Source organism: Pteropus alecto, unplaced genomic scaffold (assembly GCF_000325575.1).
Source record: "Pteropus alecto unplaced genomic scaffold, ASM32557v1 scaffold433, whole genome shotgun sequence".
Classification (NCBI taxonomy): Eukaryota; Metazoa; Chordata; class Mammalia; order Chiroptera; family Pteropodidae; genus Pteropus; species Pteropus alecto.
In genome coordinates this window covers 2481380-2497806 of record NW_006433953.1, presented here as the reverse complement: position 1 = coordinate 2497806, position 16427 = coordinate 2481380, and the positions used below count along the sequence as shown (strand labels likewise).

The following is a 16427-nucleotide window of genomic DNA, read 5'->3' as shown; positions in this document are numbered from 1 at the left end:
CTGCTGAGATAAATAAGCTGAATAATAAATACCCCACTCAAACTGCCCCATACTTAATAGACACACTTTAAATTCACCTACTGAGGACCACAAAAATCATCAATTTTTACATTACTCTGAGTAAGCCTAAATCTATTTTCCTAAGCATGCTTGTTAAACTGTAAAAGAGCAAGCAGAGCTACCAAATATTCATTCCAGAAAACAAAGCCCATGAAGAGTGTAATTATTTCTTTCTTTCTTTAAATCTCCTTGCCAAGAATCTGAACTGGATTAAGTATTCAACACCAAAAGATTAAAGATGTATATCCCTGTAGCTACCACTGCACACATCTCCACATAATCACTGGGATTAACTTTCCAAGGAAGTAGATCAAAGCTTTATTTCCTTGTGGGTATCTGATAATAAAAGCCAAAGCTAAATCAAACTCTCATCACTTTTGCATCTATCCTTAAGCTACTGGTTCAAGAATAATCAGAATATGTAAAAAATAAGGTCAGTGAGAAGAAAAAAAAAAACACTCCATTTCACATTTAACAGCGATAACACTTTACAAACACTTAACAAAAAGCAAAAAAAATCATTTGAAAGTTTTCAGAGCATGATAATAGTATAATAATAATAATGTGTGAATAATCAGTCTTTGATAAAAGGTGAATGAGCATAAAATGGTATCAAAACACATATCTATATAAACTACAAATAAATCAGCCCAGTTATCGTATATCGATTCTTGGCAATAAATTATGATAAATATTTGCAATTAGCATCTTTAACTTTGCAAAAAGTTTTTTGCTAACTAGATAACATGATGTTTTTAGTTCCAGCCCAAGTTAGAAAAATTGGCTGCTGACTTGAATAATTTGGATTTTAAGCATCAAATCAATTGATTTCTTGTACTTATTAGTAAAAAGACTTGGGTCTCTCAAGAAATAAATAAATATAGATAGAGATTGTAAGCTGACAATGTCCTTGAAACGCGGGGTCAACCAAAATAAATAAATAAATAGATAAATAGATAAATAACTAAATAACTAAATAAATAAATAAATAGATAAATACATACATACACACATACATACATACGTATATACATATGTGTAAATATCCAAGCTCTGGAGTAAAGGTTTACTTTCACTAAGTGTGTATTTGTACCTCTGGATTCCGCTTCTGCCCTGCTGCCTGACAAATCCACAGTGAATTCAAAAGGGAAGAATCTGGCCTTTTGTTATTATTATTCCGTTATATCTACCAGAAAGACTGGAGCTCTCTGCTGTTAAGCACATCATAAACATTAATCCACATTTGATGAATCAACCTTCTGTTACATATTAAGGAATAGATTTATTTTTCCACTGTTTCAATTCCCTTACTTGACACGCCTTTATCAGCAGCATTCATGAGCAATAAAAAAAATATACCAATATTGCAGAGACAGAAATATTCTAAGAAGAAACTCCTAAAAAGACAATTGTTTCCACTGGGCATGTTTAAAGACTTTGAATCTTCAAAAGATTTATCTTTTGCATAGACTAAACATTCTAACTTAGAAGAAAAATGGCCTGTGTTTTTCAAAATCCCCTTCAAAGCTTAGAAACATTCAGGCCAATAGTTATGAAATTATGCTCTCTTGTGAAAGAACAGGAAAGCCTTCCAAACTTTGGCTACATTTTTATCTGAATCTAATTAAAAGATGGTGAAAAACTATCAACACAAACCCATTTTTTATGAAAAAGCATTAATTTTTATAGTAATGTTATTGTAATAGTCCTTTATTAGGATGTAATTATATTTTTTAATAATGCTTGAGATGTTCAGAAAATTTATTCATTCAATCACATCTATCCTGCAAAAGTAATTATATAATCTATATTTATACTTCCAAATATCTTATTTGCTGTTTTAATTTCTCTCATACTACTCGATGCATTGTTTTGATCAATCTAAAATATATAAAAATTAATATTACTAGAGAAAGGGATTTTTCTGGAGACATATTAACTCTTTCATGCTAATGAGAAACATACAAAAAGGTATTCCTCTCAAACTTTGTAAGCTGAAAATGTGATCTAATTGTGTATTTTAGAAAATAATCTTACATCGCTATAAATTGTAACTGTCACTCTGGGGACAACGCAACGAGAAATTCAATTATTTGCAACACCATTAAACTCTTATAAAAAGGAAAAATACATAATTACTTTGTGGTTCATGGTTTCTCAAATCATAACTGAATAAATGAATGTTCTTTGTCAGATTTCTACATGGTGATCCACACTCTACAAGGTCATAGAGACTAACATGGCCTCTAGGCAGCATCTCATTTACTGAGAAGTTAAACCACATGATCATGAAATCATGAAGCAGATCTCTGGGGAAAGCAAATCATTCAATTTCTCAGAACACAGGAAAGAAAGGAAGCATTTGGCTTTTCTCTAGGATTTGATCTATGTCTTATTTCTCTGCCCATTGGCTTGAGGTAGCAACTTGCTAGAAAATAGGAGCTTAAAACAGGTAATCATATAGAACTAGGTCAGTGTGCTAAAGGAATAGAAAAAAAATATATATGATGCTGGAATTTTTCACTTCCTGTGAAAAGAAAAACCTGCACAGTAAAAAGGCACCATCATCTACAGACATATCATCTTTTATGTTGGCAATTTATACCCTACCTTTCCTGCCCTCCTCTAGCCGGTAATTCTCCACTCTCCTTAAAGTCTAGATGATTTTGAGAAAATAGCAAAGCCAGAAAACATTTTTCCAGAAAGAAAAAAAAAGTATTTCAATCTCTATGGTCATGTCTCTGTAACAATGAACAGTTCAACCATTTTAATCACACGAAGGACAGATTTCGATTACTGGACAAACCCTGCTAGCAACAATACTGATAGCATCAACACTGACAGCTACCTCAGTGTCTAACTATCCCAGGCACTGAATATGTCCTTTCCCTTCATTATTCCATTTCATGTCTCACCAATCCAACAGTGCAAACTGTGTAAAGTTTCTCTTTAAAGCTGAATATCTAGAATGCATAGACAACTTTCTAATATTGCAGCTAGTATGTCGCGGAGTCCATTGAACCCAATGGTATACACTCATGTCACTGGGCTATGCTGTCTCTTAAAGTAGTCACTATTAAATCCACGGAACACACGGGACACAAAAATGACTACTTTTAGATTTTGCCATGAGCATCTTATTGTTAATTGTTTCTTCAGATTTTAGAAACCTACAAACACACACACAACTTTGTGTACTAATTTTTTTTTATTACTCTTCATTGTATTCTCTGGACAGGTCCTCTCAGAATCACAGTTTAATTTCCTCACGTGTTTAAAACATTTTATTTGTGATAGCTATTTTTATGTTATTCAAAGAAATGCTTCCAAGTCACTCTTTCACGTTGCCTTTTCCCATTTTCCAAACCAGCTCACCTTTGTGTATGCCCTTATAACCGTGTCATTAGCTATAATAATGATTGATCTATCCTCCTTCCAGCCTTTAGCCATCTGTGCAAGCAAAACTTTCAAGCCAGACATTTTAAGCATTAAACATATACTGGAGCTCTGTTCAATAGATCTTTCATAAATCCCCAGCCCCCAGCCCCAGAGAATAAGAAAAGTCAGGTCATGAGCAGGAAGTAATGGAGACAAGGCAGTTTCTGAGCAGAAACTCAGACTCAAAGCTGGTTTATTGTTGTCATGACTACGAGTTCCACATGCCTAAAGTCACTGATTTCTGAAAAGAATGATGCAGTGTCTAGCCTTACAGCTGGACATATAAACCAAATTAGTCTGCCATGCCTCTACCTGCTTTGTGGTTATTAGTGAAAAGAGCAATATATCACACAATCAGTCATGCAACAGTTAAGCTCTGTGCACACTGCTTTCTCAGATCTGTAACTCATTTTTTTTTTAGCTCCCCAGAATAATGGTTTAAAACCTCGGAAGGGGGAGGGGAGGAATCAAACTAATTTTGATATTTTAAATTCTTGAATCAAAGATAAACCAGAAAGCAATTTATAGTGTTTTTACAAATTAACACTACTCTAGCTTTATATCACGCTAATAGTAAGAGGGTTTCGCAAATTCTCTGCAAAAGAGCTCAGAACTTCATTGATTTGCAAGATTTTTTTTTTTTTTAAATGAAGAGGGTGTTTCAGGAAGGAGAAGCCCAGTTTGCTGGTTCCAGATGTGAAGTGAAAACCTTGAGAGCTGAATTCTATTCTTTGCTCTTGAAGTGATTAATTGGATGACCTAGGGGAAGTAATTTAACCCAGCCGTGTAAAAAGAAAATATGCACTTATCCACGAGAGCAGGGTGTCTAAATCCAATCCACACCTGTGCCACTGATTCACTGCTTCCCCCTAAAACATATGAAGACCCCCTATTGTGCTCATACCCTTTCCTTTAGTCTACCCTCACTCATCTCTACTGCCTGCTTTAAACCCTTCAAGTCTTATCACATCCATAAATAATTTAGATCCCCTGTCTCCTTCCTTCACCTGGTACTGTTATATCTCTAGTGTCTACTGAAAGAAAGCTCAAAACTACAAAGTAGGTCAGTCTGTCTTTGGCATATTCCTCTCCCTGCCCAATCCACTGGATCTTCTTTTTCAGGCACTTGACATTGTCATGCTGTTCACAGGGGGTTTCACTTTATAGTATCCAGCTTGCGCTTGCCTTCTCTAAGCTAGTATCTGTGGTCTAAAACTTCCCTACCTGCTCTCCTTCCTCCTGTCAAGATGTGCACATCTCTTACACTTTGTGTAGTAACAACCACTCCGCTGAGCAGTCAGAGGCAGCAAGACCAGAAGCAGAGTTGCTACTTAGGAAGGGTCACATGAATCTGGGGGGGATATAAGTGGGGGATGCCCACACCATGGAATAACCCCAGATTGCTAATGAATTTAATACGTTAATTTTTAACTGTTTCCAAATAATATATTCACATTTTTCTTTTTAAAAAATCAGCTTAAAGAAATGAGTTTAATAATAGAAATTTCACGTACTGGGGCAGCCGGCAAGAGACACATTTTTGAGCTTGGAGGTCTCTTAGGAAGTTGGATTGGGTCAGGTCTGGAAGTATTTGAATGCAGGTGTGGTGAAATTATTTACGACTGAGATGCATGCAGGATAAAAGACAATTAAAAGCACTGTGTATTGGCATGGATTCAGCTAAAAATGCAAGTCAAACCATATCTCATAGTATTAGCCATAAAGTGTCTACTATGTTAGGTACCTGTTCTTTGGCTGGTGAGCAAAGCATAGAACATAAGATTTTGGGAGGATCTTTGTACATTGTTGATTATATTAGTATTCAAGATATTTTCCTAGAATTATTTTTACATTAAAAAAAAGCTTTTCATTAAAATACACAATGACCCATCTGATTTAGATTTGTGTTATTTCCCCACCAAGTACTAAGAAACAGTTTAATTTAAACAATCCTATAATACCTCCAGGCTACTGCAGCACACATTAGTTTTTGATGGTCTTGTAGGGCTTTAATGGGTTATAGAACCCCTGTGAATATATTTGTTTTCGCAATGTGGCTTCTGCAGATAAAGACAGAGATTTTTAAAACTGTGCACAAAGTTATTGATATCTAGAGTTAGAGTACCAGTTGTGTGAGTCTATACATTACTGTTAATATGCATATGTGAAAATATATCTACGTGATATAAAAAATTACAAAATTAACAAAAATATAATTAATTTAAAGTAATTTGAGTCTATACATTACTGTTAATATGCATATGTGAAAATATATCTACGTGATATAAAAAATTACAAAATTAAAATAACAAAAATATAATTAATTTAAAGTAATTTATCACTAACTGATCACTTAATAATAATGATCATAGTATATAGATAGTGCAGTGGTACATAAGAGTTATAATAAAAAATGTTTCTTAATGGAATAATATTTACTCTTCACATTTATTACCCTAATTATGGGCTTAAACATGTTTTTGGAAGACAAATGGGTCAAAGAGGCAGCCAGAAGTGGGGAGTGCAATAGTAACAAAGCATACTTGTAAACTTACAAGTGAGAATATTTTCTTTCTGACTTTCATTTATAGAAGAAAAAAAAACCTCAAATATTTGGAAGTGCCTTGAACAAATAAAATTAGTGAGCCTATACCACCTACTTCCTTCAGGATTGGACTATTGTGCTATATCACTAGCAGTACATTCTTAATATTAACTAGTTCAACTTTCTATGTTGCAGTCTTTAACATTAATTTCTTACCCTAGTCTACTACCTGCAAGTATAGACTATCCACCTCAAGAGGCCTCACCCAGGAGGGTATGGATGGCTTGAGAACTAAAAAAATAGCGGTTGGAAAGGTTAGCAAGGAGTAAGACTAATTGATGCAGTCTGCCCCAGAATTCATCTTCAGTCTATCTCACAATATGCTATGGCAATGGTTAGGGCTTTTTTTCTTTTAATGATTTTTAGGTTAAATTCAATGTCTGCTGTTAAATGAGAATAAAAATCATTTTTATCACCATTTTTAGCATCAATATACTATCTACAACAGCTTCCCTAGAGGTGTAATAGGCTTTCAGTACTCCATGGCTGTATGAACTCTGAGAAACTGTGAACCTGTGGGTTCCTTCCAACAACTAAATCATTAGAACTAAAGTCCTTCAAGACCTCTCCCTTTGCATCAAAGTGGAAGTAAGCAAGTGGGGTGGTCAATATTGGATTCCACAAACTCCCATCCCCTATCTCCCCACATGATCTCACTTCCCAGTTGCTATGGATTCCATCTGTGATATATAGTGTCTGATGCCTGCCAATCCATGCTTAGTACCAGTGCAGCGTGGAATATCGGCGAATCACTGTTACACCTGGGTAATTCACATATCTCAGCAAAATGCTTTTCTCTTTTCCACTCTGGCCAATCAACTTTCCTTTCCAGTAATCTGCATCTCAGAGAGCAGAAAGAAATACACTTTACACAACAGATTTAGCCTCTATGAAACTGTCCTCTTGTCTTCACAGAGAAATTGTGACCTAGTTATCATTGTCGCTGCTGTGGTTGGTTTCTCTTAATTCCTTTCCATTTAGGTCTCAAATACAGATTCAAAGAGAATGAAGGCAGAAACTTTAAGCACTATTTCAAGGCATCCGAAGTCCTTTGCCTACAAACCCCATACTCTTTAAATCAGGCTACTACACTCCAATTTTCCCTCTCCCTTTCTCTCTCTCTGCCTCTCCCCCTCTCTCTCATTAAAAACAGAAAGTCATTCCCCAACAGTTGAGGGATCTTACTCTTCTAGTGCCAAGTCAGACAAAGCCAGTCATTTGTTTTTCCTGTCAAACTCTACCAGCCCCGAGATATCTGATACAAACCTAAACTGCAGTTTAGTCATAATTTGGGAGCCTAATATGACAAAAAGGATTAATTGTAGCTACATGGAGTGGAAAGAACACCAGAATTAAGAGTCTGAGAGCCTAGGCTTCCTCTTGCCAATTCTGTCCATAATCCTACATGCAAGCCAATTCACCCTATCTCTGTTTCTTAATCCAAAATTGAGACCTTTCTCTAAAACATCCAAAATATTTTGAATCAGGAAAATTATTTAGAATATGAAAATAAATAAAATTCCTTACTTAACTTAGAAGACTTGTGAGAGTTATCAGATGTATTCACTGTATGATGACTAAAAAAGTTATTGAGTCTCTCAGATCTTAGATTATAAATTTGGAAAAAAAGGGAGAATGAAACTACACTAGATGTTAGCTAAGAGTTCTTCCTAATCTACAATTCTGTGATTCAATTAAACTAATAAATATGTAAGCACTTTTAAATTTAAATCAATATTCTTATAAATATGCATAGCATGGTTTTATTTTGAATTGACTAAATGTCTCAGAAATCACCTATCTGGGTGTAAAACCAAAGTTTCATCTTTTAAGGTATATTTTTAAAAAATATTCTGGGATTCCCTATTTGGAGTACGGTCATTGCCATTTTGGAGGAATTAAGAATTAGATCTAAGTTTTCCAAATTTTAACAATCCTATAATTTTCATAGAGGACATATGTACCTAGTACTATTTAATATTTATGGAGCACTTTATATTTTCAAGACTCTTGAAAGTATTAATTAAATATTCCTCACAAAAACCTAAGGAGGCAATTGAAACCCTCATTTCATAGATGAGGAAACTGGAATATAGAAAATTAAGTGAATTGCCCAAAATTAGAAGGTATATTAGTACAGACAAGATTACAAAAGGGTGTCAGATTCTCAGTATTATACTTAAAATTGGGTTGACTCTTCTCGCCACGAATTTCTGTATTTCAGCTTCTTTCTACTACATGATATACACAATAACAAAAACAAACCACCATAATAATGTTTAAATTTTAATGTCTGATTTTATTCTTATGTACCAATGCAAGATATAAGTGTCATCTATTCATTTGCATTTCAAAATATACTTTATTTATGTAGCTGGTACGTTAAATAAGTATATTCTCATTTTTTTATGGTTTCCCACTCTCCTATAACTCTTCTGTGGAGGGAAGTTTGGGGTTGTTTTATTTTGTTTTGATTTGTTTAATTTACTTTTTTAATTAGTGGTGGTGGGGTGAATAGGGAAAAGATTTTGTCTCAGTACTAGATCAATACTCTGGCAGTGTCATATCTTTTCTGGTCACTTGCAGGCAATAAATAGCCCTATGATAACATTAAATTGCCAACACAATCTCAATTCAGTTGTTAGACCATCCAGTCTCAGATAATAATCCAAGATATTAACATCATTAAATACCAATCATCTATCTCTCTCTTGACAAATATTCCAGGATGGGGGCAGAGTGAGTGATGAAGAAATAGAAGAGGAGAATTCTTACTTGGCTTTATCTAACCTCACTCTCTGGGACTGGTAGATATTTAAAGCTGTGTCTCAGGGTTATCCTCCAAGAAGCACTTTGGAGGCTCCCACACTAGGTCCCTTATGTCAGGATAGAATTGATTATGCTAATTCACCCTATCTCTGTAACAAATGACCCCTCAAAATCATTGCCTCAAGACAACCAAGTTTATTTTCTGCTCACTCACCATGCCCCTCAAGGATGGGTGGGCAAACAGGCTCTACTTACTGTAGTCCTTCAGAGATTTAGGTTAATGAAGGTTGTGCATCATAACATATTCTTCTAAGATCAAGGCAGCAGAAAAAAGAACACAGGGAACAAGTGCTGGCTCTTACAACAGTTGCCTGTAAGAGACATACAACACTTCTTATTACTTCTATTGTCCACCCTGAGTTCATCAGGGCAGGAATTTATAATTCTCCTACAGGGAAAGGTACTAATTATGGGTGAACAGGATTATCGGCTACCACTGGTCTGGCTATAATTCTGATGATATGGGGGCAGGTCTTCAACAAGATATCCCCATTTTCCCTGAGCTTCTGGGTTTTTCAATGCCCATCCTATATAAACTCTCATTTTTGTAGTCTTTCAACCCTCTGACAGAAAAACTCTAGACAAAAATTTTTATCATGGATGGGTATCTGTTCCCTGGATTTCATGTACTTTTAAACAGCCAGCTTAGAGGACCACCATTAATTCCAAAAATAGCAGCAACTTTCCCTCTCAACCTATCCTTACACCAACACAGTTCACCAGGAAGCTGGCAGTACAAATACTCCACAAGTTCAGGGCTCAAACATTAAGGTTCTTATCCATCCCACCTTGGGGCAAGAGATACAGATTCACAACAAGGCAACAGCTCTCCCCCAAGAAATCTTGCAAATCCTCCTCTCCTTTCTACTGTCTCTAGACTTTTGTATTCTTAAAGCATTTGAGGGGATTAAAAATTATGGAAACAGTTCTCGATAGTTATTATTTTGTGTATGGTCTGTCTCTCACTCATTTTGGTATCTGATATCAATCAATCATATTTTGATGCTTCGGTCAAAATTTTCAAATTGACTTTACCCTTTTCTCCTTACCATAGAGGATGTATGGCTCAAAATAATATTGATGGTTATATCTGAACTATATAACCCCTGTCTACTCTCTTTCTGGTAAAATTCCTGTGGCACCCATTAAGCCATTAGTGTGGACATTTGTCTCAGATTGGGTCAATCATAGTATCTGACCTCCTCCTCCCACCACCTCATCTCAATGAGTGGTCAAAGTATATGCATGAGAAGTGACATGCACCAATCAGGGTTCTTCCTTGTAGAAGGGAAAGGAAAAATGTTTCTCACTTCCTCAGATTTCTAAAGGAGAATAAAACATCTACTCCCCATGAGAAAGCAATGTTGGAGGGAGCACTGTAACCAGCCTCTGTACCCTAAGAAGAATGGCTAATACAACTGGCTAGAGCTTGACATCCATGGACCATGTGGTGGGATGATGACTTTTAAAAACAAGTAATAGACTCTCTGCCTCATCCTGTTGCTTGTTTTATGAATCTCTAAAAAACACAATGGTCTCATTTTCTTCTTGCTGCCATGCAAAGTTAGGGTCCATAGAATCTACTTTCTAGAGAGATAAGCCTGACTAAAATGTTTTGCCCTTTGCCTCATTTCTGCCAGCTAAGAAATGCCTGAGGACAACTTCCAATCCCCTGTGAAGTTGGTAGATATATGGACTGAGTTTATTCTGTAAGAGCCAAAGTGGTTATGAGACTTAAAAGTTGAATCATTAGCTATTAGGGAAATGTAAATTAAAACCACAATGAAATACCATCTCACACCTGTTAGAATAGCTATCATCAACAGAACAAGTAATAACAAATATTAGAGAGGATGTGGAGAAAAAGGAACCCTCATAGACTGCTGGTAGGACTGCAAATTGGTACAGCCACTATGGAGAGACAAAATGGTATTTTCGGCTGTGGCTTTTTAAGGAGATACACTTAAAGAAAACCACTCCAAGCAATGTTAGTTTGAAGGTGCAACATTTATTAAGCTCCAGCTACATAAAAGGCACTGTGTAGAGCAAAGTGATTACAGAGATAAGTAATACATGCTTTGGGGTAAATCTAAAGACTTATAATCAGGAGAAGGAGGAGGCACATTTACAAATAACCATGATCCAAAGCAACTATAATAAGTAATTTACTGTGAATTCAATATAAGTCAATAGACTATCTCCATGGGAATACCTATAAAATGGTCTACTATTTTAAAAATACTCAGAACAATGAAGTGTATAATTTTGCTCTATTTGATAGTGGTTAGAGCATATCTGTATGCTCTGAGTATTATATTTTAAGAGGGATATAGACAAACTAGAGTGAAATGAAAGTGAAAGGATGGTGAGAAAACTGACAAAACATGTCCTAAAAAGTAGCTTTAAGGGGTAAAGGGGGTCAAATATATGGTAGCTGAAGGAAACTGGAGTTTGGGTAGTAATCACACAATAGAATATATATATGTCAAATTATAATGTACACCTGAAAATTATATAATTGTATTAACCAATGTTACCTCAATAAACTTAAGAAAAAAAAAATTTTAAAGTATAAAAAAAGACTTAAAGTTGAAGAAGGAGTAAACCTATTCTACAATCAATCTATTATTTTGGGCTGGTTGACTTTATGCACTGATCCCAGTTGTCCTAAAAGTTATTATTATATATGCTCTTTCAGTTAGAACTCAGGAAGATAGGAGGTGTGAGTAACTGGCTTATAAAACTTCTAGCACTAGAAAATTTACTAACTAGAACTAGAAGAGAAATAACTACTTTCTTCTCAGATTATGGATCTGGAAAACTCTAAGCCTTGAGTTCCTATCACACATGGAGAAAATCCATCCGCATCAATAAAAATAAATCCAACTCACACAGAGAAGCAGAAACTCTCAAAGGTGATGGCTTCCATGTTTCCATTATCCCTAAGGCCAATTCCATACACTGGAAAACTGCTTTTGGGTTATAAGAACCAATAACCCAGCTTTTTTTGCTCATGATAATTTCAGTGGCTTTTAATAGCAGCCACTGAAAAAGATCCTGATTGACATACTCCTTGACTGCTTCTTAAGACTATTGGCCACTTCTTCTTTACTTTTTCAGCAGCCTACTCCATGGCCTTGTGCACTGAGAATCTAATAAGAAAATCGTTTAGAGCCAAACTATACTGAAGGACATGTACTCACCTTTGCCAAACATTAGCTTACTAACATTCCCTAATTAGTAATAAAATAGAATAAGCAGGTACATATACTTTGAAAAATAAAATGGAAAAACACAGGAAAATCTACCCATCCAGCCCACAGGTGTGCCCCATATTGCCAGCATTCAACGATATTTGGCTCCATCATTCTCTTTATTACATTGGCTTCTTGCAAAAAAAATTTTTGTAGTTCATGTCAGCTCTTAGAACTAAAGCCAAAGACCATACTTATACTAAATATGTTTAGCATCATTTTTTCCAAGTGTTCACATGCGAGATAAGAAAACTTATATAAGAAAGGAAAGAATCATATGGATCTTTAGTTACCATAGAGAAATGTTTCATAATTCATTAAGAATAGTCTTACATTCTTTATGCTGCAGCCTTCTGTGTAAAATCAAAAAAAAAAAAAAACATTATATTTGATGAAGGAAATGAGAAATTCTCAGAGTTGTTAGCACACTGAATTTTTATCTGAAGGAAAACATGCATAAAGTTATATGGCACAGGTCTTTCTGTAATTATGATGCATTGAAAAATGTGTAATATGTGATGTGCCAATGTGGTACTAGAGAAACACAAAGTTATAAGTGACAAGAGGAGGGAAGGGGATACTCCAAGACACAAGGATGTTATTTTAAAACAAATGTTTAGATGTGGGAGAGGGAGTCAAGAAAATAAGTTTATATAGCTCAATTTCTTTATTTTTATATTAGCTGAAGAGTGTGCTATATATGAAGTATATAAAGGAGGTCAAGTCACAAAACAATGCTTTGATGAAAACTTCCTAGAATGTGGAAACGGCTTGTAAAAAGCATTACCATAGGTTGCAGGTGCTTACTCAGGACCAGGCAAGATAAATAAATAAATAAATAAATAAATAAATAAATAGATAAATAAAGTGCATATAACATAATGACATTCTGATGGATATATTCCCCTCAAGGCAATTTTAAGCACCTGTTGCCCTGTAGCATATTTTTTTGTTGTTGTTCTGGGTAAATGAAATGAGTGAATAATTTAAGAGAAACGAGTTGCAAATTTGCAATATTTTATAACATAGTATAAGCTATATAAATGCTAAGTCACATTATTGAAGGAAAAAATATTATCTGACAAAAGAGAAAGAGTACCTAGACTAGTGGAGACGGTATTGACATGGCAAGTAATAAAGCTGTCCTCTTAATCCTGCTTTCTGCTCTCTGCTTTGCCTCTGTGACCTGTTTGCACGTGTTTTCAGGGGCAACAGAAGTCAGGAATGAACCTGCTGGAATTTCAGGTCCACCACATACAGAATGGGTCATAGTCCATTTCACAGCACTCAAATAGTGTTGTGAAAAAATATGACTATTTTTGTCACTTGTTCTCTAAAAAAAAAAAAGATAAAATGATCTGGCTTTTATTTTTCATATTCTTAGTGATTCTTACTTTTTGTGAAACATAGTCATGATAATATAAAGGAGAGATTGAGGTAAAAATTCATTTAAAATTCTTTGGCAGACACAATTGTCAGAATAGGGCCTACTTAATTTAAAAGAGAAAACAAAAATCCTAAAAACATTAACAGATCCTAATTTGGGTTCTGACTAAAAACAATAGAGTATTAAGCATCTCATAATATTCACCAAATCATTATTAAATTAAGAACTCAGAAAAAAAAAAAACAGAAAATTTATATAATAAGTGGGTGACTTGTAGGTATGTCAGTAGCTACAGTTTAAGCTTTTTTTTTTTTTCAATCTGTCTCGCCACCAGCAGAAGAGAGAAAATTACACTAAATTTGTATCCTAATCCAATCTAATTCCTTTTCTTTACCAGTAAACTGTATTAATTGGTTTTCTGAACCCTAAATATAAGGACTACTAAGTGGAAAATAATTTGCTGTAAGCCTTCTAAACACTGTGGTTGTCTCCAGTGCTTTTCCTTACAGGGGGAGCACCATGAAACTATCTGAGCTCCAAACGCAGCCTATATAATTTGTCCTGTCCTGGACAACGTGGGAGGGACAATAGCAAGTGGTGGTGATTTTCAATGAAAAATAAACACCAAATAGATTAGTACCTACAATATTAATTGGCCTTACTGCAAAAAATACTCTACTTTGACACTCTAAGATAGCATGTTATTATGCCCTCTATTGTGGATGAACTCACATCTACTGCTTTAAAGTAAAAGAGTATGGAGTGTCATAGTCTGCAGTGGCACCCACTAGTGTCTCTTTTTGATGTTTTTCATAGACTTACATCTTAGGCATTTGAAAGAGAGAAAAGAGGAAGTTCTAGTGATAGGGAGTAACACTGACAGATTTTCCTTTGTGTCTCCAAGATATTGTTAAATGTAACAAAATTGTCCAAAAGCAGAAGCGGCGATCACCAGCAACGACCAACCGAAATCATTCCAGGTAGAGGAACATTTCAAAAATATACCTGTTACTGATGAATAGTGCTCATTTTTAGAATTCTAATTTTTAAAATTTTAATTAAAATAGTGTATTTTATACAAAAATATAATACATAAATATAGTTTATCTACATACAAATTTCTACAAAATAGAGTAAAGAATAGTAGGTTCTACTTGATCCGTGCTTATTGTACATCAGGCCCTTTACTAGTCACTTTATAGAAATTATGAGCATTCTATGAGCAACAGTTATTTTATCCATTTTATAAATGATGAAACTGAGATCCCATGATATTTCATAGGTTTCCCAACATCGAGCATCCAGTAAGCTTTGGAACATATTAAAGCTTAGGGTGTTTGGATTTCAAATTCTATGATGTTAAAATTCAATTTTATTTACATTTCAGCATTTCAGAGATTGATAACATACTATTTGCATATAAAATATATTTTTTAAATGGTCTCTACTGAAGATACTGATGATTCTGTCTACAAATGTGAAGAAGAGGTCCCTTCTCCTCTATCTTGTTGGCACTTATGTTTCTCAAAGTGTGCTTACCTCCATGAAGAAGCAAAAGAAGAGCTCAGGAGCTGGAATTCATGTCAGTTACCTCCTTCACCAGTCTGTCATCTGTCATACAAATTTCTTCAAAGAGCATTCCCTCTCCTCTATCTAAAAAAAAAAAAAAAGAAGAAGAAGAAGAAGAAGGAAAAAAGAGAAAGTTAAAATATAGGCTACATGTTAAAAGGCAATTTTACAAAGTTTCTTTACATGGTGCAACTTTTTCAACCATTTATGAGTGTATTTCCTTTTTCCTCACAATATTTCCCTGTAAACATTATAGCTCAAGAATAGTTTACAGAAAGAAACTTTTGAAAACCATACCTATCTAGTTCATTTATTCTCACAATACAGTGAGAATATGAAAATAACTGTTCATCAACTTGACCAACATCAGTGGCAAAGTCCAGAATGTCCTGGGTCTCTGGATTATACCATTTTAGTCAGTTTGGAAATGAGTGTTTGAATGTTCACAGAGTGGGTCTAGAACATAATATTCAGTTTATGGACTACTTAGTAATGATATTCTGTTTCTGGATTACATAGTAGTGACTAAATACAGTGTAGCTGAGTGTTCTGTTGAAAGATAGATAGATGATAGATGTTAGAGACAGATAGATAGATAGATAGATAGATAGATAGATAGATAGATAGATAGATAGATGATGGATGACTAGATGCATGGCAGGCAGGCAGGCAAGAAAGAGAGAAAGAAAGGAAGAAACTAATACTATGAGAAGGATGGGAAAATTAGACTAATAGAGAGCTACAGATTCATATTTCAAGTCTAAAGTTCATTCTGAATGGGATACATGCTGATTGAGCGATGAACACCATCATTTGCCAACACTGTTGAAATTATTATTTTCCTTTTCCTTTTTTCTTTTATTAAAAGTTGGATTTGATTAAGTCGAATGAATCCATAATAGGAACCCATCATATTGACATAAAAATTACTAGAGTATGTTGAGAGAAAACATTCCTTAGATTATTCATATTGGTTATAGAAAGGCAAGAGTCAATGTCTAGAGGAGATCCATCAAAACCAGTACCACCCTATACTGTTTTCCTAGGACTATGGTAGCACAGTACCACAACTAGTGCTTGAAAACAACAGAAATTTATTCTCTCACAGTTCTGGAGGCTAAAAGTCTGAAATCAAGGTGTCTGTAGGGCCATGCTCCTTCTGAAGATTCTAGGGGAGAATCCCTTCTTGCCTCTTCAAGGTTCTAGTAGCCTAAGTATCCCTTCTTCCTGTGTATGTGTATTGTGTTCTCTACTCTTAAAAGGACACCAATCACAAATTTAGAGC

At 34.8% G+C, this 16427-nt stretch overlaps 1 long non-coding RNA gene across 1 annotated transcript in view; it reads right to left on the bottom strand.

Moving 5' to 3' along the window:
* Positions 1–16427, bottom strand: part of LOC112477415 — a 154908-nt gene that overhangs the window by 26856 nt on the left and 111625 nt on the right. Inside the window, exon 3 of the long non-coding RNA XR_003045450.1 lies at positions 15113–15226. This is a non-coding gene — a long non-coding RNA (uncharacterized LOC112477415). The remainder of the gene's footprint in view (positions 1–15112; positions 15227–16427) is intronic.